Genomic DNA, 25,976 nt, shown 5'->3' on the forward strand with positions numbered 1-25,976 from the left:
CATGCTTCCAGGTTTATATGCTCATATTGGTTGAGCCTATTAAGTAGGTAGAATTTGAACCTACGTTAATCTAGTATTTTTTCATAATCTTGTTTTCTTGTTTTTTACTTTTCCATTCTAACAGACACTTCAATGTTGTGTTATTTTTCTGTCTGCACGGGGTTCGTGCCTTGGCAACGGACAGGCTCATTCACATGATCTACTCACTGGAGGTAGCAAAGTATGATGGCTCTGGATATACACTGTTCCCAACTCACTTTGTCACTCACAGGCGGAGTGACCTTGGGCTTAATGTCTTCATGCCTCAGTTTCCTCACCTGTAAAACAAGGATAAATGTTAACCATTTTTAATACAGAGTAGACCACTGTGGTTGTATACAACTTCATTTCTTTCTTTTCTTTTTATTTTTCTGCAAAAAACTTTGTTTCCATTTGGTACACTGCTTGGGAGAGGGCTCTAGGGTGGTTAGAAAGCTGTCTAGTGGCTTCAGGGCGAGGCTCAGGCAGAAGCCCTGACACCACGGGGATGCCAGACGGGCCCCTCAAAGGCCGCTGGGCTGTGGAGGCTCCCGGTAGTCCCTGAGGGTGAGCCTTTCAAAGAGATACTCCCCAGCCTAGCCTGGGGGCTGGCCAGCCAGAGAGGTTAGTCAGGTGGTCACTCATCCTGTTGATGAGTTTCACCTGCTCATCTAGGAAGTGGCTCTCCAGGAAGTCACAAAGATGGAGGTCTCTGCGGGTGGAATCCAGGGCATGCAGAGCCCAAAGGCCTGGTTCAGGTTCTTCTCCAGAGCAATGGCAGCTTCCACGGTGTCCAGGGTTTTACCCCGCTCATCTTGGGAGGGCTTCTGCATATACTGGAAGAGGGCGCGGCCACAGCGCTGGTTTTGCATCTTCAAAAGATGCTCGGCACCCTCGTGCTTCTCCTTGACCAACTTATGGAAGAGGTGGCCCACGCCCTCCAGACCCACGTCTTTGCGGTGGACATAGAAGCCCAGAGCGAGGTAGGTGTAGGAGGCTCACTGATGCAGGTTGACCAGGCGGTTGACCGCGGCCTCCACCTCAGTGGAATAATTGTGAAATAATCTAGGAGCTCATGGTTGGTCGGCAATAAGGAGCTAACCAGAAAAAAACGGTGTTGGCTGGTCCTGGAGGCAGGGGAGGCCGAGAGGATCCCAGAGATTGCCACTGGAAAGGAGGTTGGAGGGTGGTGGGAGGCTGGAAGAAGGGGAGTTCCGGGTATGTTCCGTCCCAACACTGTTGAAGCAAGAGACAGATCCGCGGGACCGCCGGAAGCGCTGCCTCCCATTTCTTTAGCAGGTTTTAAAACGTCACCAAGCCTTTCATCTTAAGTGAGAAATCAATTTTTGCAGAACTCCCTTTCCTGGTTATGAAAATGGTTTGGAATTTATAAATAAAATCTTCCCAGAAACAGAGCAAGATTTAGCACACTTCACTCCGTACACATCTATGAAAAGGGGAAATCAAAGAGAAAAAGATTATGAGATTTTCATGACTTCAAGCTCCCCTGTATGTTCTATAAATTATAGGTGATGGAGATAAATCTACCAGTATCTAAGTCAAAATACTGAAATTTCTTGCATCTGTATCACTCTAGTCTTTATCATATGAGATTGTTTGTAAAACAGCTTTGTTGAGATATGTTTCACACAGCCTATAACTCACTTGTGCAAAGTACACAATTCAATCATTTTTAGTATATTCACACAGTTGTGCAACCAACACCACAATCAGTTTTAGAATATTTTCATCACCCCCCAAAAAACCTGTACCCATCAGCAGTCACTCTCCGTTTCCCCCCCCACTTCCCCAGGCCTCAGCCATCACTAATTTATGCCTGCATGAGACTTCTGAAAAATGATGAATTGAAAAGTTAAATCAATGAATAAATTAAAATTACACAACTGAAGTATATGTTTTATGAGTAAAATCTGAATCATTTCTTGAATACTCAGAAATAAAATATTAAATACTTAAGAAATAAATGTTATAATCAACACACATGCACGTATCATCTACTACAGTGCTGAGAATATGAAGGAGAGTAACACGCTGTCTATTCACAATGAATTTGAGAAAATAGGATACGGATAATGAAGGAGCATAGGACAGATGAAGTGTCAGACAAGAAGACCAGGCCATGAGTTCTGTGGGCTTCAGAGAAGAAAGGGGTCTCGGGTGAGAGAGACAGACAAGGAAAAGAAATTCACCCCAGGCAGTAAGGGATGGGCAGGACTGAGGTTAGCAAAGAGAAGAGGAGCAGGAATTTTAATTTTCAACCACAGGTGAAGCCTGTGCTTTCTTTATAATGCAAAGATTCCAGAAGAAGTCACCCAAAACACTGAGTTATCAATTTCTGATATATTTAAATGAGTATTAAATGGATCCATCCTCCATGTTTTCTTAAAATATTCTGCAAAATGTGATTTTAAAGTAAATGAAGATGTGTGAACAGCTTGTTTTTTCTCATTATAAAATATCTATTTTTGCTATAAGGATCAGGTTGCTATTTCTGAGATCAAAAAAAGTAAATAAGGAAAAACCGCTAAAACAAACAAAAAAGACAGCTTTTTATATTGCAAAGAGAGAGACAGTTTCTTTAGAGATAGTAATTGTATTAAGACTGCGAGATTTACACTGTTTTAAACTTAAACTTCATTTAAATCCATCTCCTCTGCTAGATCCTGAACTTCATTAGGGTCTTCTAGGGGGTCCACTAAACATAATCCCTCACCTCTGCCTAGATTCTGGATCAACTGAAAAGTAAGGCAGGGAATAGGGTTGATAAAAGCCATAAGATGATCTTTATTACTAAGAGAGCTAGGTTGGAAGATGTGGCATGTATCTGCAGGCAAAAGCGATACTGAACTAGAATCAAAATTGCCAGATGGGCAGGAAGAGCCTGTATTAGAGAAGCAGTTGAGAAGTCCTGCTCCCTGCCTGCAGCTCATTCTATAGGAGGAAGAGAGCAGCTAACTGAAGCATGCTGCATTCTTTCTTCCAATGCATCAGGTAAATTAATCTACCTGCCCAGGGGCGGTGACTTGGGTCTCAACTTGATCGTCCAACAGAATCACTGGGGAGCTTGTTGAAACACAGATTGCTGGGCTCCACGCACAGCATTATTGGTTTGCATTTCTAACAAGAGCCCAGATGATGCTGATACTGCTAGTTTGAGGAGAAGGGATGCACGCCACACTTGGAGAACCATTGGCCTAGAAAGTGGTCAAGAGCATCACATCCCATTAGGGTGTGTCCCCTGCAAGAAGTGTCCCCCACAACAACTTCCATGATGGTGGTTGCTTGTCCTGGTCACATTCTGTTCCCTTTCATCAGTAAAGGGCACAGGGGCTGGCACACAGTGGCAATAAGTTGTTTGCTGGATTGAATTGAATATTAATGTTACTTGATTTCTATTCCACCTAGCATGTGAAAACAATTTTTTAAAAAAATTTAAAATGTCAGTCTTGAACATTCACCCATTTTTAAAACTAAACTTTTTATCATCTTCATTTGAAGTTCTTGATTCTGATACTTAACTGATTCACCACTTCCCAGGGGGCAGACTGGATATGAATTAGGAGTGACTCGAGGCTATGATGATGTAAACATGCCTATTTCTGTACAATTTTCTTCTGAAAGTACCAGAAATTCTCCCCAGAGGGCATTTCATCCCCCAAATCTCAAGGGGATTTGGTAGTTTGAGTAACTGGGAAATTAAAACCAAGAGTTTGACTTTTCTGATTTGACTCTAAACATTAGAAGTTTTGCTGATCTTTCCTTATCGGGCAACTCCTTCTATTTATGCTCCCTCACACCCTAGATAAATCCTTCATTCAACATTTCTAACAGACTTTTCACAGATACAGAGAAAATTTTCATTCTCTGTAAAAGTGAGTCTTTTAAAAAACAATTTGGACTACATTAAATTAAAGATGATCTGGTAACAATACTTCACAAATTTCAGATCCTGAATATTTTAAAGGAAATAAACACTTTGTAAGGAGAAAATTGTTATAACTGTAACACGAATCCAGGACCCAGAAATGATATAATAAATGCATAGGATTTTATAGAGTTACAGAACCTTACTAGAAGGAATTCTTCAAGAACTATGTCAAGAGCCTGCGTAAGTTGAATTCTATGAACCACTCTATGACTGCCCCCTACTGGCTAAATTTCAGAGTGTTGATCTGAGTATAGTAACTTGGTCTTAAGATTTTACCAAAAACATTTGCCGTGAGATTTTTATGTGTTTTCAGATTTTATAGAAAGCTTGTGTGATCCTTATTTTCCAAATTTCCATGCAACCCAAAGTGATTTCTTTCATTTGTCTTTAATCTTTGCTGATACATGTCTTGATTTTTTGTTTGTACTAGTCACTGTCTAAGGGGTTTTCAATAATGATAATAAAAGCATTGCCCTCGGGGATGACCACAAACAAGGAATTCAGTGTATTGCATCTTCGGTGAGAGTCTTCTCTTCTTATAAGTTAGGGAGATACGTGATTTGCTGAATAAAGGAGCTGTCACAGGGACTGTCAAGTTGAGTTTTGTAACTAATGCTTTGCATATCATTTTATACCTCAGCTTCTCTACACTTATTGAAAGCAACCAAATACAGACATATGGAAATTTTTTATTGGAAACTGATAAGCTGCTTTTTTTAAGGTTTTAAGGGATGTCACTAAGATGACAAGTCTTGAAAATTTGGCGGAGGGGGCAGTGGGGGAGTTTAATTTAGACAGTTAGTATAGGGTTAATTTTTAAAGCTCTTAAGTGGGAGACTATAATCCTTGTATCCTGAGTTTCTTGGCCTGTGAACTGAGATTGTGGGTGGGGACAGGTTAGGTATAAATAATATCTTATAGGTCAGGCCAATTTGTCTTCCCTGTTCACTTGTCACACGAATTAAAATAGCAGGGCTAATGCCCCAACGGCACTCAATGGCTGGTAGGGGTACCTATTCCTTTAGTGGCCACCCCAGGGAAGTGAGCTCCTGTTATGTGAAGGAGGGATGTAAAATGTCTCTATTTTTCATCAAGAGGGGAAGTTGTTAGGACAAAGTGCAACCATACCCATTATGGGACAAGGTGTTTCTGCAGAATAAAAATCCAAGATTGTGCAAAGGATAGAACTACAAACTTGACAGTCTAAAATAATGCCATTTAACTTTATTTTCTCTGATTCTAAATAAATCTGAGCCTGAGCTCACATCACATTGAGTTATCAAGACATTCAGTTTTAGTCATTGTCGTTCTGAGGCTTCCCCAACTCTGGGTTCAGGTGAAGATCCCAACAAACCTGTGCAGAACCAAATATTGGGAATGGCATCTCTAGTTATCCATCCTCCTTAATTGCCGTCATGCCTATCCAACACCCAAGTCCACATGTTCTGCCTTCACCCAGCCACACTCTGGGGAGGAGACTGCAGGTCCCCACTGCTCCCAGAACCTGCAGCCCTCCTCTCCCCCAGTCCTGGGGAGTCACTACTCTTAACACCTTCTAATCACCTTTTCTCTACCCTTTCTGGGTCACCCACTCTAGTATCCTTAATGAGTTTGGGCTTTCATTACCACCAGGATCAAGGATTGTCTTGAAACTACTTCTGCTGGAAGGCTTGCCAAAGGACCTCTTGGAGGCAGACAAGCCCCAAGGCAGGAAAAACAATGCAGAGAATAAATAAAAATTGGTTTCCATCCTTTCTGATTCTTCTTCAGCAGTCAAATTAAAACTTGTGTTGCTACATCAATAAATTATTTTGTCATATTTGCAAAATCAGGGAGAATGGATTGAAATGAGAAAGATATGAGTTTGGGAAACTAGAAGAAGATTTAGATAAAGGGCATCATTTCTTTGGATCTTTGTAATTCAATGTTTAACTTCTTTATTTGTTTCTGCTGCCACCTGCTGGTGCACAGGGATTTGTAGTATGCTGAGCCAGAGGGAGAAAAACTCATGCTTTAACTCAATGCAGCCTCTTCAGATCTGTAAGGTTCGAGGATAAGCCCCTTCAGGGAATCATAAAAGCTTAACAATAGAATACTGACAATGCTTTAAATACAAATCAAATTGTAATATACTGGGGGAGAGGTCTATAGAAAGAGAAAAGAGGTGAGGAAGTAGGTATTATACAATACCAGAGGTCAGTAGGTTGGAGCTAGAATGATGCTAAAAGCAGGGAAATTTCATTAATGCTGTGGATGCAGTGCTTCAATGTTTGTAATAATGTCTTCTGGGCTTCTGTAGTTATTCATGCAATGACAGAAGATAAAGTAATCCCAGAGTATATTTGAACTGCTGAATACTGAATACTGAAGGCTTGCTCATCTCTAGCACATTTTACTGTTTATCTAAAACAGCACCATCCAGAGTTAATGTAATCTGCTTTTTTTTAAGCTAGACAACAGTAGGCAATGTAAAACCACTCTTAAGTGCCACCAGGGGCCAAATTAATACATTCTACAGTCTGAAAATTCAGCGGACTCCATGCTACACACAATTGCCTTGATGCTCAAGGATTGGCTTGATGTCAATCAGTGTATAGTCTGGAATTAATATACTAAGAAGTTTTCATTTAAATCAAAGCAAACAAACAAAGGATCTTGCAGAGAAGCATTTTTTTTGTGTGTGTGAGGAAGATCAGCCCTGTGCTAACATCTGCCAATCCTCCTCTTTTTTTGCTGAGGAAGACTGGCCCAGGGCTAACATCTGTACCCATCTTCCTCCACTTTATATGGGACGCAGCCACAGCATGGCTTGCCAAGCAGTGCACCCGTGCGCGCCCAGGATCCGAACCGGTGAACCCCAGGTCGCTGCAGCGGGGCGCACGCACTTAACCACTTGCGCCACCGGGCTGGCCCCAGAAGCATGTCGTATATTTTCTTGACCATTTATGGAGTCAAAATCTTGGCTATAAAAAGATTTCTCATGATCCTGGATTCAGCAAGGGCTAAAATGTTTACTGACAGTATGGTGTTATGGAAAGCCAACTGCCCATGAGCACCAGCTGTCAATCTTGAGAGATTTCAAGTCCACAAGACTAATTAGCTGTTCCTGAAGACACTGATGTTTGTGTTGCAGGTTTAGGCAACTATCTCAACATCACAAATTGAGAAATTTCTAAGATCATGATGGAGTCATGGATGTAGAGTTCATAATAAACTCATTCCACATTGCTGCTTGAGTGAACTAAATGTGGAAATGTGGTGTTTAGAGAATATAGCTGGTGGACTAAGGATTAGTCAACACTTTTATTCACAAATGACTCCCAACTTGAACTAGCTTAGACAAAATGGGAATCTGATGGTTAACAGAATTCAACTGAAGTTCATATAGCCAAATCACAGGAAGAGCAGGGATCTGGCTGGGCCTTAAAGATAGCTAAAATATGGGTTTGGGGCACTTCCAGTGTTCTTCAGCTGTGCTTCTCAATTCATAACAGCTTCATCTCTAGTGCAGAAAGTCTTCCTTCACAAGAAGGCATTATGCCCTCTAACAGCTTCCTTGCTTCCCATCCCCACCACTCCTGCCATTTAAAATTCTTAGAGAAGATTATTGATTGGCTTGAGTCAGGGGCCCACACTTGAATCAACCAACTGAAGCCAGAGGTAATGTGGAGTAACAGTTTACAGCAAGAACTCTGAATCCTGACTGCCCTGGTATGATTTGATACTTATTAGTTCCATGACCTTGGACAATCTACTCAACTTCTCTGTGCATCAGTTTCCTCATCGGTCAGGTGGGGATATAATAGTGCCTAGTTCAGAAGTTTATTGTGGGAATTAAAAGAGAAGCTATACGTAAAGTGCTTAACGCTATGCCTAACACAGAATAAGCAGCATTTAAGTGGTTGTTAGTCCACTAGAATAGCAGTTCTCAATCTTCATCATACATTAGAATCATTCAGGAAACTTTAAAAAATACTTGATGCCTTGGTCTCATCCCCAGATAATCGGTCTGGGGGTATAGCCCAACATCAGGATTTTTAATGTCCTTCTCAGAAAATTTTATGTGTATACAGGATTGAGAACTACTGCACTGGATCATAAGCTCCATATGATGGAGGAATTGTCTTTGTGTCCACTATTCAATCTTCAGTGCCTAAAACCGTGCCTGGCACACAAAAGGTGCTCAAAAATGTTTGTTGAATGAGATAATGAAGCAGCTATAGGAGCTGCTACATCTAGTTGAATGACTGTAGATGTGTGTGCGCATGCGTGCCTACACAGTCTGTCCCGTAACATTTGTGGGGCCAGAGTAAGAGTACAAATTAAGGTCCCCATAGCATATTTGTGAATATTTATTATAAACCAAGCTAATACGTGACTAAATAGAATATTTTGTATCCTCCTACCATGAAAAATAAATCTCTATAACTACTTAGAGGTCCAGATTAATAAATTTGGAATTTTAGGACTCTTCCAGGTTCCTCTCTAGAACATGGCATGCTGAAGAGAGCCATTTGCTGGCTTCTGGCCCCAGCCTATGACTGCTCCCTTCGCTTCCCAAGCCCAGCTCTGTCTCTCACTGCAGGGGCCGTTGAGCGTTATACATACAGATCTCACATGGAACTTCTCTCCACACTTCCCATAATACCCCTCGGGCCTGGGGTGCACACACCATCAGCACTGCCAGCACCTAGGTGGATAGACCAGATGAAGAGGAAGTGGGCTTGGGTCCATTTTGGAAATCTAGGTGCTGTAGGCAGAGGTAGATGGGGCAATTGCATGGGCTTCAGGTGGGTACATCCCCTTTGCCCCACAGACTGATAAGCTTATAAAGAAGGGAACAGCTGGAGTAGGTCCAGGGTGGAGACTCTAAAGCATAGGGCCTATCGTAGGGTCCCCTATTTTGTCCAGGTTTAAGGGTAGGCAGCACTCTGTGTGTGTGTGCACGCATATGGGCGCACACACACACTACACTTAGAAAGAATACTGGGCCCACTACAAATTGCAATACTGTACATAACAGAACTTTAAGCAGCAGCTCCAAATCTAAATGCTACTCAAAACATACAGGCAGATATCTCTTGCCTCATGTCATCAAAATGGGCACAAAAATGCACATGCGTGCTGTACAGCATGTCTTCTGCTTTAAACATTTCAGTGACTTCCTATTTCATTTAGGAAAGAAAAGGTTATAGGCAATTTGTATTAGTCACAGTAATTATGTTCTATCAAGTCACCAGAAACAATGAATTAGTGAGTTCCAAACCATTCCTCCTAGGTGATGTACAGAGGTCATGTTCCTATGAGCCTCTGGTCACAACATTTTCATCAATCTATCAATACACAACCTGGTTGTACATGTGATTCTGTTCAAAAACATCTTATTTAGTTGATTCATTAACATTGAACTCACAGTCAACATCACTGCAACTGATGCCAGAACAGAGCTTATCTAACACCATCTAACACGTATTGTCTCCATAAGGCACATCACAGCTTTCTTGCCTGTAGGAACACTAGACAGCACTTCAGCAGTACTCTTGGGGCAATTTTAAACAGTGAATCACCAACAAAAAGCACAAATATATGAAAAACATGGTACTAAATATACTATGAAAAAGCTCCTAATTTACAGCCTAAGAGCCGAAACAAAGGCAGAGAGTATTGCCTAGTTCAGCCTCAGCTGGGAACATGCACATCAGGTGACTCAGATTTTTCACCCCTCTGTGCGTGTCCCATTATGACTATGAAAGCACTGTGAGTATTGGTTTTGGGGTTGCAAATAAATTTTAGCTAGGAAGAAATTCTCAAATACAGAATCTGTGAATAAGGATCAACTGTATTTAACATGATAAAATCTAAAATCCTTATCCTGGAATTCAGATCTCTCCATGAGCTAGCTATGTTTTGATTTTCCAGCCTTAATCTCAGTCCTCCCCTTGTCTCCCCTCCTCGCTTGCTCTGCACAACTCTGTCAGGCTGAAACAACCTTTCCCTGCTACCCCGCACAGCACAGCCACACATTCTTCTCTCCCCTGTTTCTGTTGACTTAAGCCACAATTTACCAGAAATGTGCATGTCTCAGAAACTGCATGGGGCAGAAGAGAAAGGCTCTTTTCAATTTATATATATTTGAGATATTTCACACTCCAAAACCTATTTATATTAATTACCTGCATTAAAAGCACCTTTCTCTGATGAATTCAGTGACAAACTAATCAAACTATAGGGGTCTGTGTGGGTGGAGACATTGCAGAGAATGTTATTATGTGACAAAGTGACTAAAGAACATCAAATGCTACGACCAGGCCAAATTGGATAGGAATAAATTTACCATGGCTTTGGAAAGTTCGTGGTCAAATATTTCTTCACTTCCCATGAGATAAGCTCACGGTTGAGAATAACAATTTTGAATTATTCCTTTTCTCTATGAAATAAACTGTAGGCTAGAGTTACACAGAAGTTGCATGATAAAATTCAGTTCCAAGGATTGATTTCCAACTGTCTGAAAAAGCAAAACATGCAGAAGAGTCTACTTTAAATGACAACATATTGCTCTGATGACTTGGTCATGCTTCACAGAACTTGGCCATATATATTTGAGATATGTGTGTGTATATAAATATAAGCATATATAAATATGTGTATCTATACATATATAAAAATATATATTTTATAGTTTTTAAGGCTAGTTGTATTTCCCCATAATGTGAATCATTTACAAGTTGAAGAAAAGTAAAACTAAAACAAAGGACCTGAAGTCTATATGTGTGTGTCTTTACCATTTTAAGAAGAAATGCAAACAGTGAGTCTGGCTTTTACTTTCTTCAGTAAACTACTTGGATATAAAAATGTGTGCTTTATTTATTAAGTCCTTATCTTCTGTTTTGGAATCTGCTGCCAGGAAATAGATTTCTAATTACCTTTGTGACCAATAAAGAGAGATTTAGAAAACCAGATGTTAAGCTAGGAATTAATTTCAGCACAAAGAACGCAAATAAAAAGATAGATTTTCCAACTTTTTTACCCAGTCCATATTCAAATAAAATCATTCAAATTTTTCTTCAATAAATGTATACTTCATGTGCACTGAGGAAAGCACTACATTAATCATTCCTACTCTGAGATGACATAGCAGGCTGCCATATTCTAAAATACCTTGGCTGTCCCCAAATAAATCCTTCATGGTCTGCTTTTACCCTATATTCTTCTTAATTTAGTTCTCAACATTAGAAAACAAAATAAGAGATCATGCCATTAGAGAGTGTCTGCCAACATGTTCTTATGGTATCTGAGTTAGTCCACTCTCCTATTCTAGGTCTCAAAGACAGCCTGAGATCAAGAGCTCATAAAAGGTGGGAGCTTGATCTCACTCCTTTTCAGCAGGATTGAACAAAAGACATACCAAGACAGAAGGCTGGAGGGATGTGGAAGAGGCTGGAGTGCATCTCTGCTCTTGTTCTTGATGTAGATCTTGGGCCACCCAACTTTACAGGTACTTGAGGAATAAATTTATCCCTAAATCCTCGTTAGACTAACAGCCAAGTACTTTGGTACAGTAGTCAGGCTCATTGGCCAGTGGAGTAGTCTAAAAGCAATGAATTAAAAAGCTCTTCACTGGCAAAAGAGTTCACTCAGAAGGCGGATCAGGAGATACACCCCAACCAGTATCTGACCAATTGCCTTCTGTTGACATTTCATCTCTGCATTCAGGTGTCCTTTTTCTATCCTCAGTGGTTAAATGAGAGTGAGTAGGAGACCCAGAATTATGTGCCATGGTGGGTGAAGGTCCTAGAGTCAGGTCAATGCTAATGACATCAAAATAAAACCAAGAAACAGAAGATTGAAATTTAAAAAATTAGAAAACATAGACTTGACTCCTGAGCAATAAAACCAAAAATTAATTTCCTGAAAAAAGTAATAAATAGGTAGTAGGTTGGCAAGTAGAATCAAGAAACAAAAAGGAGAGAGAAAAAATCCACACACAAAAGAACATTAGGAACAAGAAAGAAAGCATAATTACAGATATGAATGAGACATTTAGGAATCACAGTTCAGTCATCAACAAATGCTTCTTGAGCAGCTTCTCTATGCCAAGACCTATTCTGTCCACTAGGGATAGAGTAGAAAATATGACTGAGCCCCTGCACTCGGGGATCCTACATTCAAGAGAGGAGTCAAACAAACCCAAAAGAAATAGTCATTTTTAGCTAATGGTAAGGACGTACAGATGATAAAATTGACTAATGTAAGAGAGAGGTTCCTCAGGGCTGCTTTAGTTAGGATGCCAGTGAAGGCCTTCCCGAGGAGTGACATTTGAATTGAGACCTGAATAATCTATGAAGAGTCACATAGACAGCTACCTGTGGGAAGAGCCTCTGAGAAGAAGAAAGAGCAAGGACAAAGTCCCTAAGCTTGGAGCAGGACTCATGTGTTTAAGAGACAAAGGAGGCCAGCGTATCTAGAGCACGTGAACAAGGGGGAGAGTGGAGCCCCCTGACACTGGAGAGGAAGCAGCGGCCAGATCAGGTGGGGCTGTCTAGACCACAGTAAGAAGTCTGAATGTTGCTGTAGACCTAGCACAAAGCCACTGGAATTAGATGATTTGAGTTACTATTTACAGAGACTCTGGTTGTTCTCTGGAGGTCAGCCTGAGGAGGCGCAAGAGAGGAAGTAAGACGATCTCGAAAGACTGTGGAGCAGTAGTCCTTGCAAGAGCGGGCGGTGGCTACTCCAGGGCTGTATTAGTGGACATGGAGAGGGGGATATGTACAGCCCCAGAGCAATTGGAGAACGAGATAAGTTGGACAATTTCTAAAAGAAGAAGAGGAAGAAGGAGAAAGAGGAGGAGAAGAAAAACAAACCCATATATTAAGCCCTCGTTATGTGCCCAGAACTATATTAGGTTCTGAGAAAGATAAAAAGAAATTAAGACAAGTTCTGCCCTCCAAATGCTTACAGTCTGGTTGGGCTACAAACTATCTAATGCCTGTGGAACTAAGGTGATATGCGATGATTAGGCCATCTTTTCACCTTTCCAGGAATCAGCAGCCAGAGCCATAAATCTGGAAAGAGAGAGAGAGAGAGAGAGAGAGAGAGAGAGAGAGAGAGAACTACCAAGACAGAGAGAGAAGGAGGAAGAGAGGGAGGGAGAGGAAGGAAGGGACGGAGGGAGGGAGGGAGGAACTGAAACCCCACACTGTCCCCTATGGAAACCTCAGCCTGACGCTTGCTGGGAGGGAACTGTCTCTAAAACCTCCCCCTCCTCTTCCACTGCCTCCCAGTCTATATAAAAGTGAGTTGAGGAGGGTCACCAGCTGGATTCTCTGGAAGCAGGTGCTCAGATGGAATTTTGGGAGCAAGATGTTTCTTAGAAAAAAACCTGTGAAAGGATGGGGGAGGAAGCAGGCTCAGGCAGAGGGAGAAGCTGAACTGTGATGCAGGATGGGCAAAGCCTCAACCAACCTGATAGGACACCCTAGAGTGAGCAGTGCTCACTCCAGAGGGCCCCATATGGGGCAGAAATGGCCAGGCCTTATTCCATCCTCTAGTTACCAGAGCAGATACAAGTTGTCCCACGAAGGGTGTGGTCCTGGAATGGGCGGCTCTCTGCAGCTGAGGCAGTCCCTGAAGGAGCTGACTGCTACAGCAGAAAGTGCTGGATCCGGGCCACGCATCTCATGTCCCCATGTCTATTAGGGGGATTGTACGGGGCGGTGGATATGAAGTTCTGTTCTAAAGAAACCATTGTGGGGGAAGCAATCATCCCTTCTCCTCCGTTTCCTCTCCTCAATCTGTTCTCCTTTTCCTATAAGAATGGGAGTACCTACAGTCATCTTCTTTCCACCAAGTTAGATACAGGTGGTCTTCTCTGAAATTTGCTGAGCTCTGAACTGACCTGATGCTGAAGTAAAGAGATATATCAGACCTAAGAAAGGGAGTGTGCCAGGGGTCACCCAGTTTCCACTATTTGGCTTTCCCAAATGGGTCAAGAAGTAGAGACTTGGAGTGGTGCCAGAGAGGGCTCCTTGCTTGGTGAAGGGTCCTGATAACAGGAGTGTGAGCTGGCCCACCTTTGGTCATTGCTGAGGTGAGCTGGACTTTCTGCGCCATGAAATTTTATAGGGCCTGTAGGGCCCTCCAAAGAACCGAAAAAAGTGCCCACGAGTAAGCTAGTGTCTAGGTGACTTCCACAGTGAAGATTTCACATTTCTAGGAATGCAGTGATTGTGGTCCTGGTGAGTTCAAGAAAAGACATTGAAGGAAGGTGAATTGTCCTATGTTTACACTGTAACATTTCAAATGATAAATTTAACATAGCCAGAAAACAAATTATTGTTCATATTTTCCTGCTTATGCTGGATAAAACTTGCATATGTGATCATCAACAAAGCAAAGTGACAACGTTTCAGCGAGTTCCTGGAAGCCACTGTCCACAGAATAATGCAGCCTCATGAATAATAATACAAGCAGCATTACATATACAGTGTTAGGAAACTGCAAAGGCAAGCAGATGATATTGTCTCTATCAAAACAAGTTCCAAGGAGCCATGACATTATGAATAATAACAGCATTGCTACCTTTATCTCACAGTGGGAGATATGAAATTAGCTGGGAACAGCACATTTGACAATAAAGAGCACGTAGAGATGGTTCCTGGACCTCAACAGAAAGAGCTGGGGCATGGAGACTATAAAGCATGTTTACTTGCATTGATTGGACACTAAACACAGTACGTAAATACCTTTTCTCTACCCATTATTTTAAATCTCCCTGGATAAATTACTATACCTTATATGAGTCCATGAATTTTATAGTATATTTTTAATCAAATTGTGTTAGACAGGGGCCACACACAAAATATATTTGCCCAGGATCCTACACACCTTAGGGGCAGCGCTTAATATGATTTTTTGACCAAAAAATGAAGGAGACTCCATCGTTCCTCAAGAAGTCGCCTAAGGAAGTATCATTTTTCCTCTGCCTCCTCCCTAGTGCAGCGCTAGAGGAGTAAGCACTCAGAGAGAAAAGGAGAAGGGAGAGTGGAAGGTAACAGACTAGACCCTCTTCCACACCTGTTAGGCCCTGGGTCTACAGATCCAACCTGAGACAACGTGACTGAGAAGTTCCAGAATTCAACTAGGATGAAGTTAAGGGAGATTGCTACTGTGGGGGAGAAATGCTAGAAATGACAGGAAAATTAAATCACATAATTACATCTCAATTCTAGCATCTGCAATCTCAGAGGAGATTCCTTGAAATTGCAGATTCCTTTCTTTTATTTCCCCACAAACTAAGTATCTAATTTTGTGAATAGCCAACATCAGTTTGGATTATTTATCCAAATTAAATGTAGAGGTTTTTTTGGACCTCCAAAGATAATTCCCTTTTAGCCTCCACAAAAAATATTAAATAAAACAGATGTGTAGCTAGAGGGACACATGAGAGCCAAAAACACCGGTTTGACCAAATAAAACTAAAAAACAACTGAAATCTTAAGGGAATTATGAAATATACGATTAATGTAATCCTTACTATGATTTATCTTTGTATTTCTCACTTATACTTGGCATAATTAAGGAAATGTTGAAGACTGTTGCACTCAATGGCTTATAAACATGAATATTTAAAAGAGTTTGATACCAATATTCCTCATAACTTATTACATCATTCTTTTAATGTGTAGAGTGCTGGTGATGCAGAATAAAATGTCAATTATAATAGACCTAAGTATTTCAGGTCTAGAAGGATTTCTTCCATTCCATTGTGTCTACAAGTGCACTTACAAGAAATAATTCAGAAAAACCACTAAAGTAAAAATAGTTTTCTTCTGTAGAAAAGTGTCAAAATTTTGATTAATTGTGACATGTGTACCAACCCAGACCTAAAATATGATGATTTAAGAATTCAAATCTGAGGCTGAGAAGGAGTCTAACTAAAAGCAGACTATAAATGCTGAATATCTCTATATCTATCTATCTATCTATCTATCTATCTATCTATCTATCTATCTATCTATCATCTATCTCCATTAAATATTTAGCTATTCTTATTTGTTATAATATTTTATATGCTGTCTATATCATCTAAGAAATCTGTAAACTCTTTGACACCTAACACACTTTTTAACTCTTCTATCAATCAGTGTATGCTAAGGAAATTAGCTAATTAATTTCTTCTTTCATTCGACACACATTAACATAAGCGAAGCCCTGTGCTAGGTGTGGTGGGTAAGACAGTATCATAGAGCTTACATTCTAAGAGAGAAACAGACGTCAAACAAGAATTTACGAGAAGCCCTGTAAGCCTAGCAGCTAGAATACACACTTAGAAACCCCATTGCCAGGATCGAATCCTGGCACTCTATAAGCAACAAGCTTTGTAATAAAAAATGTGTGTAGTAACAGAACCTCTTAGAGTTGTTAGAGGGATTAAGTGAACTGTACTTACAAGAGGGCCTACTATGTGATAAGATTCATTGTATGTTGGCTTATTATTAACAAGCATGATAACTGCCATGAGAGGAGAAATATAAGATGCAATATAATTTTAATATCAACACATATAGAGTAAAAAAAACAAATCCAAGTTAAAAAATAATATTCTATATAATATTCTACAGTCAAAATTGAGTATATCTGTACTACTTTTATTCCTCTAAACCACTGCTCATACTTCATTCATTCATTCACTCATTTAGTAAGTACTTATTGAGGTTCTGCCATGTGACCAGCCTGTGCTAGTCAGGCTGTGCAGGTGAGAACAGGCCCTGCATTCATGGATCTTAGTCTATCTTGGGGAATAACCAGAGGTGACTCACTGCCCCACAGACCCAGTGGACACTTGCCTAGAAATGGCAAACCTGAGGAGAACTCAGAAACTTTATGAGTAAATAAAACTTATTTTTTCAGGATGTATGAATCTCCCTCAAATTCACATGTCACTTAGAACTGGTCAGATTTCTTACTTCGAAATGCAATCTTGCACCTCACTTCTCCCACTCTCTTGCTACTTATGAGCTCACTGTTAAATTTTTATAAGATTTTAAATCTTGAAAGCTAGATACCATAGAAGTACCATTAAAAATTCATAAATCTTGCACAAAATGTGTCATAATTAGACAACTTATTTACCATCTTATAGGGCTAATGCCATTTTAGAGTGGTCAGGTTCCAACTTCTTGTTCCATAAGGGATGTTGGTGCATGAACTATGGAATAGAGAGAGGTAATGTAGTGTAGTTGCAAAAATTCTGGTCTTCGATTTTGAAGGCCTTGTTTTTTTCATTCATTTAAGCAAATATTTATTAAATATTTCTATAGTGGCTCTCTCTGCTCTTTGAGCCTGTTCAGTATCTTTTTGCCTTCCTAGGAACATCACCCTCATTTTCCCTTAGGAAGTGGAGATCAGCTGACCCCATCCCTAACTTCAATGTAGTCATGCAACTCATGTCAGCCATATGAGCATATCCTATCTCTATGGACATGGTGATTGGTTCAAGAGCATGGAATCGCAAAACAATTCCATGAGAGTCAGCCCTGGTGCTTTGAGGGAGCTATTGGCAAAGAGGTTCTTTCTTTTCCCTTGAGTTGCCAATTGGTTACATGTGTGTCTGAGGCTTCCTGTAGCCATCACCCACCCAGAGCCTGCCTGATAATAAAACCAACCAAGAGGAAAATAGGAGCAAGAGGTGGAGTATGACTGTAAAGAAAAAGAGAGGGAGAGAGAAAGTCTGAGTGCTAATGATTCTTCTCTATAGAGTGGGTACAAACTCAGGGGGGCAAAAATGTACTCTTATTCCCACAAGTAAATGTAATTCCTAACTTAATCTCTCATTACACCTGTTGGCAAAACAGTGAATATGAGACAACTCAGCATATCAGCCAACTGGAGAGCCTGTCCTCTCCCCTTCCCTTGATGTTGATTCAGAGTGCCACAGCATCAAGTGTGAGGGTCCAGCAGCTGCTAAATCTCCCTCTGGCTGATGCCTTCTGAGAAGTCCGTGACTCTACTGGGTTCCTGCTCTCTGTCTACTCAGATCTCTCTCCATCCTCCTTGTCTCCACTGTGTCGTCCCTCCAGATCATCTCACTCTCCCTTCACAACTCCTAAGTCCTCCAGAAAAACTCTGTATATTTCTGACCCAACACACCAAACAACCTTTCTGTTATTTACACACCATGGTGTCACAGAGTGCCTCCTGGAGTTTAAATGGACATAATGTCACAGGTGTCCTTTCTTCTTCAGCCCCCACACCACCAAATGTGGAGTTTTCTAACTTCTCTCCACACCAGGACTCACCCAGGGCCAGAACGCAGCCACCACTCTTGAGATTTCATGGGCATCTACGTTCACTTGTCTCCTCTCTAACTGCCTCTCTCTTCTGAAAACTGGGATAGGAAAATTGACTTTTACATTGAGATCTGTTTTTCCTAGATCTATTCCTTTACATAAACTTTGTCTTTTGAAACTAAAAAACTTTGTTTCTGGTGAGAGTTTCTAAAGACTACTTTGAAGTTGGAAATCTAATAATCTACTCTGTCGGTCTCTGAATGCTCCATTTCCTGAGGCAGTGAGTCTGGGTTACCTCAACTCATGCCTGAAATCAAGGGAAAAAAGGAAATTTCTGGTAAAGAAAAACACAATAGGTTGTCTGAGATTTGCTTTAAATTAATGCAGCGAAGGGTACTGGGGCGAGAGGAGTGGGAAAGTATAGATGAAACAAGATTAGCCATAATTGTTGAAGCCAGATGATAGCCCATCTATCATACTGTTCTCTCCACTATCTTACTACTATTTTCTCTATGTTTTGATAGTTGGAACACTTTCATATTGTAAAGTGTTCTTAAATTAAAATAAAAAAATCAGTTAATATCAGAATATTCCTCCATTATGCAGTGATGTTCAGGGTTTATCTAATGGAGAATTATTAAAGGAAATCAAACTGAAAAATAGCTTGATCAGATGTCTAATTTTGAAAAGTTACTCTGGTTGTTGTGTAGTGGAGAGTGCCTCAAGGCAGGAAACCTAAAGGAGACTACTGCCTTGATCTAGATCAATTGAGTCAAGAGATGGTAGAGCTGGAGGGGAGGGTCCAGGCGAAGACAGTGTATCTTCTACGGGGAGGATGATGGGATAATGGGAAAATGGCATCATTGTTCCTGCTAGGTTTCTGCTTGGATTACAGGGAGAATGGCAGGGCTGTTTACTCATATGGAGAGTTCAGAAGTAGAATCAGAATTGAGGAGGGAGATATTTGGCTCAAGCCTTGACTTTGCTATGAAATGTTTGAGGACTCTTAGGAGAGTCAGCTAATCCTGTGTTTAGTTTTTGTACGAGTGAAATTGTGCAAATAGGATAAAGTAATTTGAAATACTTTAAACTAAGTCATTATTAAATATAATTATTGTTTTCTAAAAATGTATAATATGTAATATGACCCCAGTAAATAACCAGTGATGAAACGAAGAATATTTAACAGTCCTAACCTCTGTTCTGAAAAGTCCTCAAATCAGTTTAAAAAGATAAATTTTCAGGAGAAAAACTAATTTTCCTTTACATCAACAAATTCAAGAGAAAGAAGATTTATACAAATGTAGATGATAGTAACACACTTGAAAATGAACATTTAGAGAGAATACAATTCAAAATGCAATCAGTAGAAACTCTTCAACTTAGCTTATCAAAGAAAGTATATAGATTTACTTTAGTAATGTATCAAGTTCAAATAGCTGGGAAGAAACAAGATGAGTATTGAAATTTGAATGAACACAGGGCTGTTGATTTCAGCCTAATAAGATAGAAAATAAAACGACTTCACTCAAGATATACAGTATTTATGCAGACACCAGCAAAGGAAACACTTGCCCATCTCCTTGCAAAGGAAGAGGTGGAAACTAAGAACATAATTTCCAAGCCAGGAAGCATTTAGTGCTTAATACTGAAAGCTGACTTTAACTTTTGCATTTTTTCTTTTTTAATTTGTGCTTCAGGGTTAAATCTTAAAATGATTCCATTTCCTTCTGGTAATCCTTTTAGGTATCAGTGCTCAAAGTTTTTCTTAAAGACAAGAGTTGTGTGGCCCAACTTGCACAAGTTTTATTATAAGAACACCTTTTGTCTTCCCTTTAAGAAAGTCATGGCTGTTTTTCATAAAGAAACATTGATCATTTATTCCTAGAATTACAAAGCGTTTTCCGGCACTGCAAAGAAGGGAGACTCATTTAGTTATACTCCGATGTGCTGAGGTTGATTTAAATTCCCAGAATTCTGTTTAAGTCTGACCTCTGTCCAATGTGGCCTTTATTTCTCTCATCTAAAGGGTTGCTGCAGGGGTCTGGAATGCCACTACTGAGAGAGCATGTCAGCAGCATTTCTTAGCAAAACACTGCCAGAAATACAGAAAATAAACATCTTTGAAAAATAGCTGAGTTGAAGTGCTTCCAGATTCAACTCTGAATAGCTACACACCCTTTAAGCCTGTTAAATATTATAAAAATCAGGTCATTAACTGTAGTTCAGTTTGCAGATTGCAACAAGACTTAGAACCACTGAGAAATAAAAGGCAAATTTTATAGCAACACTATTGGTCCTCACACGGGGCAATCTCCTATTAACTTTGGGGGTGGGGAAGAGGCTGAGAACTCAGTACTGAGGAGCTCCCAGGGGGATATAATGTCTAATTTGGGTTGCTGAGGACTGATAAAGAGCTCAGCACCTAATTAAAGCTGCTTCACAAAGCTCCCAAAGCAGAATCAGTCTCAATTTGGAATCACTGATCACTCTCTGGGGAGTCATCATCAGCCAAAAATGATAACTTGGCCTTTTGGAAAATCTTCACCCTAAAAGATGGTAACTCAAAGAGTGATGAAAATCACAAGTTCTATATTGGAGTCCTGGAACAAGGACATGTTTGTCTTATCTGCACAAGGATATCTTGCTCAACCATCAGGCTAGGAATAAATAAAGCCTGGAAAATGCTCAAGCTCTAGGGAGAAAGTAATCAGCCTTTCACACGGTGGATAAGAGCAGTTCATCCATGAAAACACGTGTCCTAAGCAATAACAATGCTCCATCAATACAGGCCTCTCTGAAGGTGCTCTGAAGGCCCTCAGTGCCAAAAGGGAGAACATTCTATGCCTTTCTACAGGCATGTGAGTGTCAATTTTTAACCACCACTTGGGAGTATAAGGAATATCTCATTACTTTACTATCTTTAAATCATATCCAGACATCCAGCTCTAAGATTCCATGCAGCATGAATGGCAGAGAATTAATTCTCCATCTTTATTTATTCTCTCATTAATTTACCTGCCTCCAAGTGATGCAAACGTCCTCAGTTTCTTTTGCAGAGCAAAGAATCCAGAGAGGGCCACACTGGTTACAGCTGAGATGCGCAGCGGTATCCTGAAAATCAGCTCTTTCTGTGACTGTGGGGCCACCCTGGGCACACAACACTCTGCAGAGAGTCTCTGTGAGGACCTGGGTGAACACGCCTCCCAGGTGCCCACAAAGCACCGCCCCAGAGGGCTTCTTCCCTTGTGTGCGCACTCAGTCCCCCTACCTTTCCGTGCCTGGGGCTTCCCCTACTTTCTGCTCCCCCTTTCTCCTCAGAGACATTTAGAGTCAACTCTAAACAAACCGAGGCTTCCAAGAAAGACTGAAAGAGAAGTTGTCTTCCAGAAGCCCCTGTTTGGGCTCCCTAAGGAGAGGAAACACAACAGCCCCCATTACCTTTCCCAACAATAAAGGAAATCTCTCTGTCTCTCTCCCTCTCTCCCTCCCTGTCTCTCTCCCTCTCTTTCTCTCTGTCTCTTTCTTTCACATACTCACACATACACATTTCAGTTAAAAAAGAAGTTAACATTGGTGTTATTATTCCATATAACAAATGAAGAAATTAAGGCTCAGAAACATTTAGTAACTTCCCTAGATGACAATGGTGTGTGACTCGTGAAGGAAGGATCTGGGCCCTGGTCTGTCTGAATCCAAAGCCCATGCTTCTAAAACTTCTTTTGTGAGAAGCAGAAAAAAGTCAGTATTTCAGAGGATGACTTGTAGGAAGATAATCATTATTTAATAAAAAAAGAAATTAGGTGCTTAGGAGAGTAACATATTAACAGGCAGATGCTGATGACGATGGTAAGATGAACTGGCTATAGAGCTTTTGTTCTTTGTCATTCCTCTTTCTCCAAAATAAGATATAGAGCACACTTTAAACCAAAGGAGAAAGGAAGGCACCAGAATCTCAGATTATTGACGTGTTTTATTCATTATCTATTCCTGAGTAACAAATTACTCCAAAACTTAGTGGCTTAAAACAATAAATATTGAGATATCACAGTTTCTGTGGGTCTGGAATCAAGTGTGACGTAGCCAGGCACCTCTTGCTCAACGTCTCTCATGAGGCTGCAGCCAACTCAAGACTAAAGCTGAAGGATCTACTTCGTAGTTCACTCACATGCTTGACGGCCAGATGCAGTTCCTCGTGAGTTGTTGGGCTGAGGGCCTCAGTTGCTCATCATGCCTTGTAAGCCTCTCCATAGAGCAGCTCACAACCAGGCATCTGGCTTCTAAGTGAGCAAGAGAGGGAGAGGAAGAGCGAGAGAGAGAGAGGGAGAGAGAATGAGCAGGATAGAAGCCACAGTCTTTTTGTAACCTGTCTTAATCCATTTGGGCTGCTATAACAAAATACCAGAGACTGAGTAGCTTATAAATAGAAATTTGTTGCTCACAGTTCTGGAGGCTAGCAGTCTGAGATCAGGGTGCCAGCAGAGTTGGGCAAGGGCCTTCTCCAGGTTGGAGACTTCTCATTGTATCCTCACGTGGCAGAAGGGGCAAAAGATCTCTCTGGTGCCTCTTTTATAAGACACTAATCCCATTCAAGAGGTCTCCACTCTCATGATTTAAGCACCTCCCAGAGGTCTCACCTACTCATACCATCATCTTTGGGGGTTAAAATTTCAACATATGAATTTGAGGGGGACACAAACATTCAGACTAATAGCATAACCTAATCTTGGAAATAACGTCCCATTATTTTTGCTGTATTCTATTCATTGGAAGCAAGTCTCTAGGCCCAGCTCAAAATGCAAGGGGAGGGAATTACACAAAGGCATGAATACCAGGAGGAGGGGATTATTGGGGGCAACTTAGATGCCGCCTACCACATGTGTTGATGTGATCGATTGCTGGGCTGAGCAGTCAGACTACTTGAGTTCAAATCTTATCCTTATTACTTGCTAGCTTTGTGATCCTCAGTTTCTTCGTCTGTAAAGTGGATCTATTAATGGTACCTACTGATCTCAGAGTCAACATGGATTAAACGAATAATTAACAATCAAACCTAGATTAATGCCTGGCACATGATAGGCATTCAGTGAATTTTAGCTAGCATTATATTAATAATTATATCAAACATAAAGTAGATTTTCTAGATAATAATGTATACTCAAAAGAGGAAGCTTTTATCTTTAGCTTATGAAAATAATGTAGCATAAATGAAATAGTCACAAAGGAAGCCAAAGCTACAACCATTCTTGGAAAAATTGTAAACCTTTACTTATGTTGGCACTGAGGATTATTCTCAATGTAGTAGAATTTCAATTAAAACATAATCTAAGAAAGTGGAGTACTTTATTACTGTATCACTCTCATAGTCTACCTCTTATCCTGATTTCATAAATATATTACTGCCCAAATGAGAATATTTACTGCCCACTGAGGAACGGAAGGGTCTTATTTGGCTAATGTTGGTCCGTCATTTGAATCTCAGGTATGAACCCTTCCTCGCCCTTCCTTCATTGCAGACCCCACTATCCCTACACCCAGACCCACCCACGGACGAGCAGACAATAAGGCTCACATAGAGACATAGACTCAGACTCAATTTTGGGGTATAAATATTAGTTACATTCAAAACTAACTGGAATTTCATAGAAATGTTTACCAATAAATATGTTCAATTAATGAGATTTTACCTAAAACTCCTCCTATATTCCCTAACTTGGTAAATGGCATCCATTATCTCTATCCACAAAGATACTCAAACCAAAATTAGGAAGCCACCCTGGTCTTCTCTCTCCCCCATTTTCCCCATCTGACCCCTCACCTTCTCTATCCAGTCCTTCTCAGTCACTTCTTTCTACCCCAAGTACAGCTGCTCTCATTTAAGCCTTCATCAATGCCCCAAAGCCACGCTGGCTTCCTTTCAGAGAAGAAGACTGTCCCTCACTCAGGTTCCTCAACCCACTTTGCCACCTGGGCTCAGCAACACTGGGTAAATATCTCCATAATTCACAAAGTTCTTCATGAAAATTGACTGCAACCCTCCATTGGATCAGATCTAGTCCCTGGAGCCAGGCTGGGCCAGAGACTATGCAGCCCTCCCCATCTCCCTTTTCTCTGTCTCTGTCTCGCTCCTGAGACTAGCCCAAAACTTCCCTCTTGAAGGGAGGTTTCAAAATGCTTCATGCAAAGAGATTGCTGGTGGTGGAGTGAGGGAAGTGTCAGCTAAACTACGAATTCCAGTTTAGATTCAGCTGGAATTCCTTCCGGCAAAGAAACATCTTACTTTGAAAAGGTACTACCCTGAGAAGGGTAAGATATCAAAACACTGTTGTCTATTTAACACAGAAAATAACTGGTAGAGAGCAAAGTCCTTACACACTGGGACTTGAGATAAGCTTTATAGGAGTAGGGGATCCATAAACCTCAGGTAGCAGTGTTCAAAGAAGGCATTGGTGGATTGAGCCTCAAAATGAGAGGTTCTGGGCTACAAAGGAGTAACATGAGGACTTGGGTGCTTGATTCCAATTATTTCTGGAATTGTGAGGAAGGTGACAGTGTTCTCTCAGTAGCCCATTCAGGGGTACCTCTGCAGCTGGGTAACATCCCCCAACTCTTACCCATTCTGGTCTCAGGTCAGGTCCAATTTTCCTCTCCTCTTCCCTAACACACCTGTCCTGCATCTGCCATGAACAGATTATTTTGCCTTCATCTCAAGCCACCAGATATGACAGTATTTTCCTGAGAGATAGACCAGAGCAGGTGAAGACAAAGGAATGACTTTCGCTCCATCATCGAATACAGAGCCAGACACATTCTTAGAAGTCAGGCAATTCAATTTTTGGACAGTTATAAAAACGTTGAACACTATTTACAACAGCAATCTCGTGTTTTTGTCTTTTCAGCATCGCTTTCTCTTGTCTTTTGTTAGCTACTCTCTTATTTTATTTTGGGGAACTTGGCCTCCCACAGCTTCATTTCGCGTTGTTCCAGTGAGGCTGATTCTACCTCTGCCCTCAGTGGAAGGTTTGATTTATCACCAGTCCCAGAAGTAGCAACCAAAGGACTGCGTCTCGTCTCCGTGCCTCAGTGATTGGTTGAGGGTGGACACGTGGCCCAAGCCAAACCAAACATAGTTAATCCCGGGACTATGGCTGGAATCTTTAGGAAATCGCAACTCTCTTTCTTCTACCGTTGCTAATCAGGCAGGATATAATCCTGAAACTTCTGGAGGCGACATTGCTTCCTCTTCGAGACAGCCTGCCGGTAGAATGAGGCCAAGACAGGGAGAAGCAGAGGCTATAGTTGGAACAAATAATGTTCCTATGGACGTTATTTAATTACCTGGATTCAGCCTTGCTGGAACTTCTCAGTTATATAAACCAGAATATTCCGCTTTGGGCTTCAGGCAATTTATGATGAGTTTCTGTCCCACATAACTCAAAGCAAGGCATTCACCTTCTACAGCTTCACTGGCGGGAGGTTATTAGCCCTCACTTTAATCATTCCAGATGGACAAATCTCCATTTTCTGCCAGGGCTCTGGATTTTGGGCTCGATTCTCAGTTCTTCCTTTTTTTGTGTGTGTGTGTGTGTCTTCTCTGACCCTGGCACTTTATTAGTGAGAAGCCGTGGTCTGGGAGAGAGGAGACTGGGAAAGACAGAACCAGCGCCCATCTCGCGGCATTTTCCTGGCATTCCTCACGCAGGTTTAGAGGAAACACC

At 41.0% G+C, this 25,976-nt stretch overlaps 1 pseudogene; it reads right to left on the reverse strand.

The window, feature by feature from the left end:
* Positions 1-542: 542 nt before the first annotated feature.
* On the reverse strand, positions 543-25,928 carry LOC131419411 (ferritin light chain-like; annotated as a pseudogene).
* Between the last annotated feature and the right edge of the window lie 48 nt (positions 25,929-25,976).

The sequence above is a fragment of the Diceros bicornis genome, chromosome 21 (genome assembly GCF_020826845.1).
Source record: "Diceros bicornis minor isolate mBicDic1 chromosome 21, mDicBic1.mat.cur, whole genome shotgun sequence".
NCBI classification, from domain to species: Eukaryota; Metazoa; Chordata; class Mammalia; order Perissodactyla; family Rhinocerotidae; genus Diceros; species Diceros bicornis.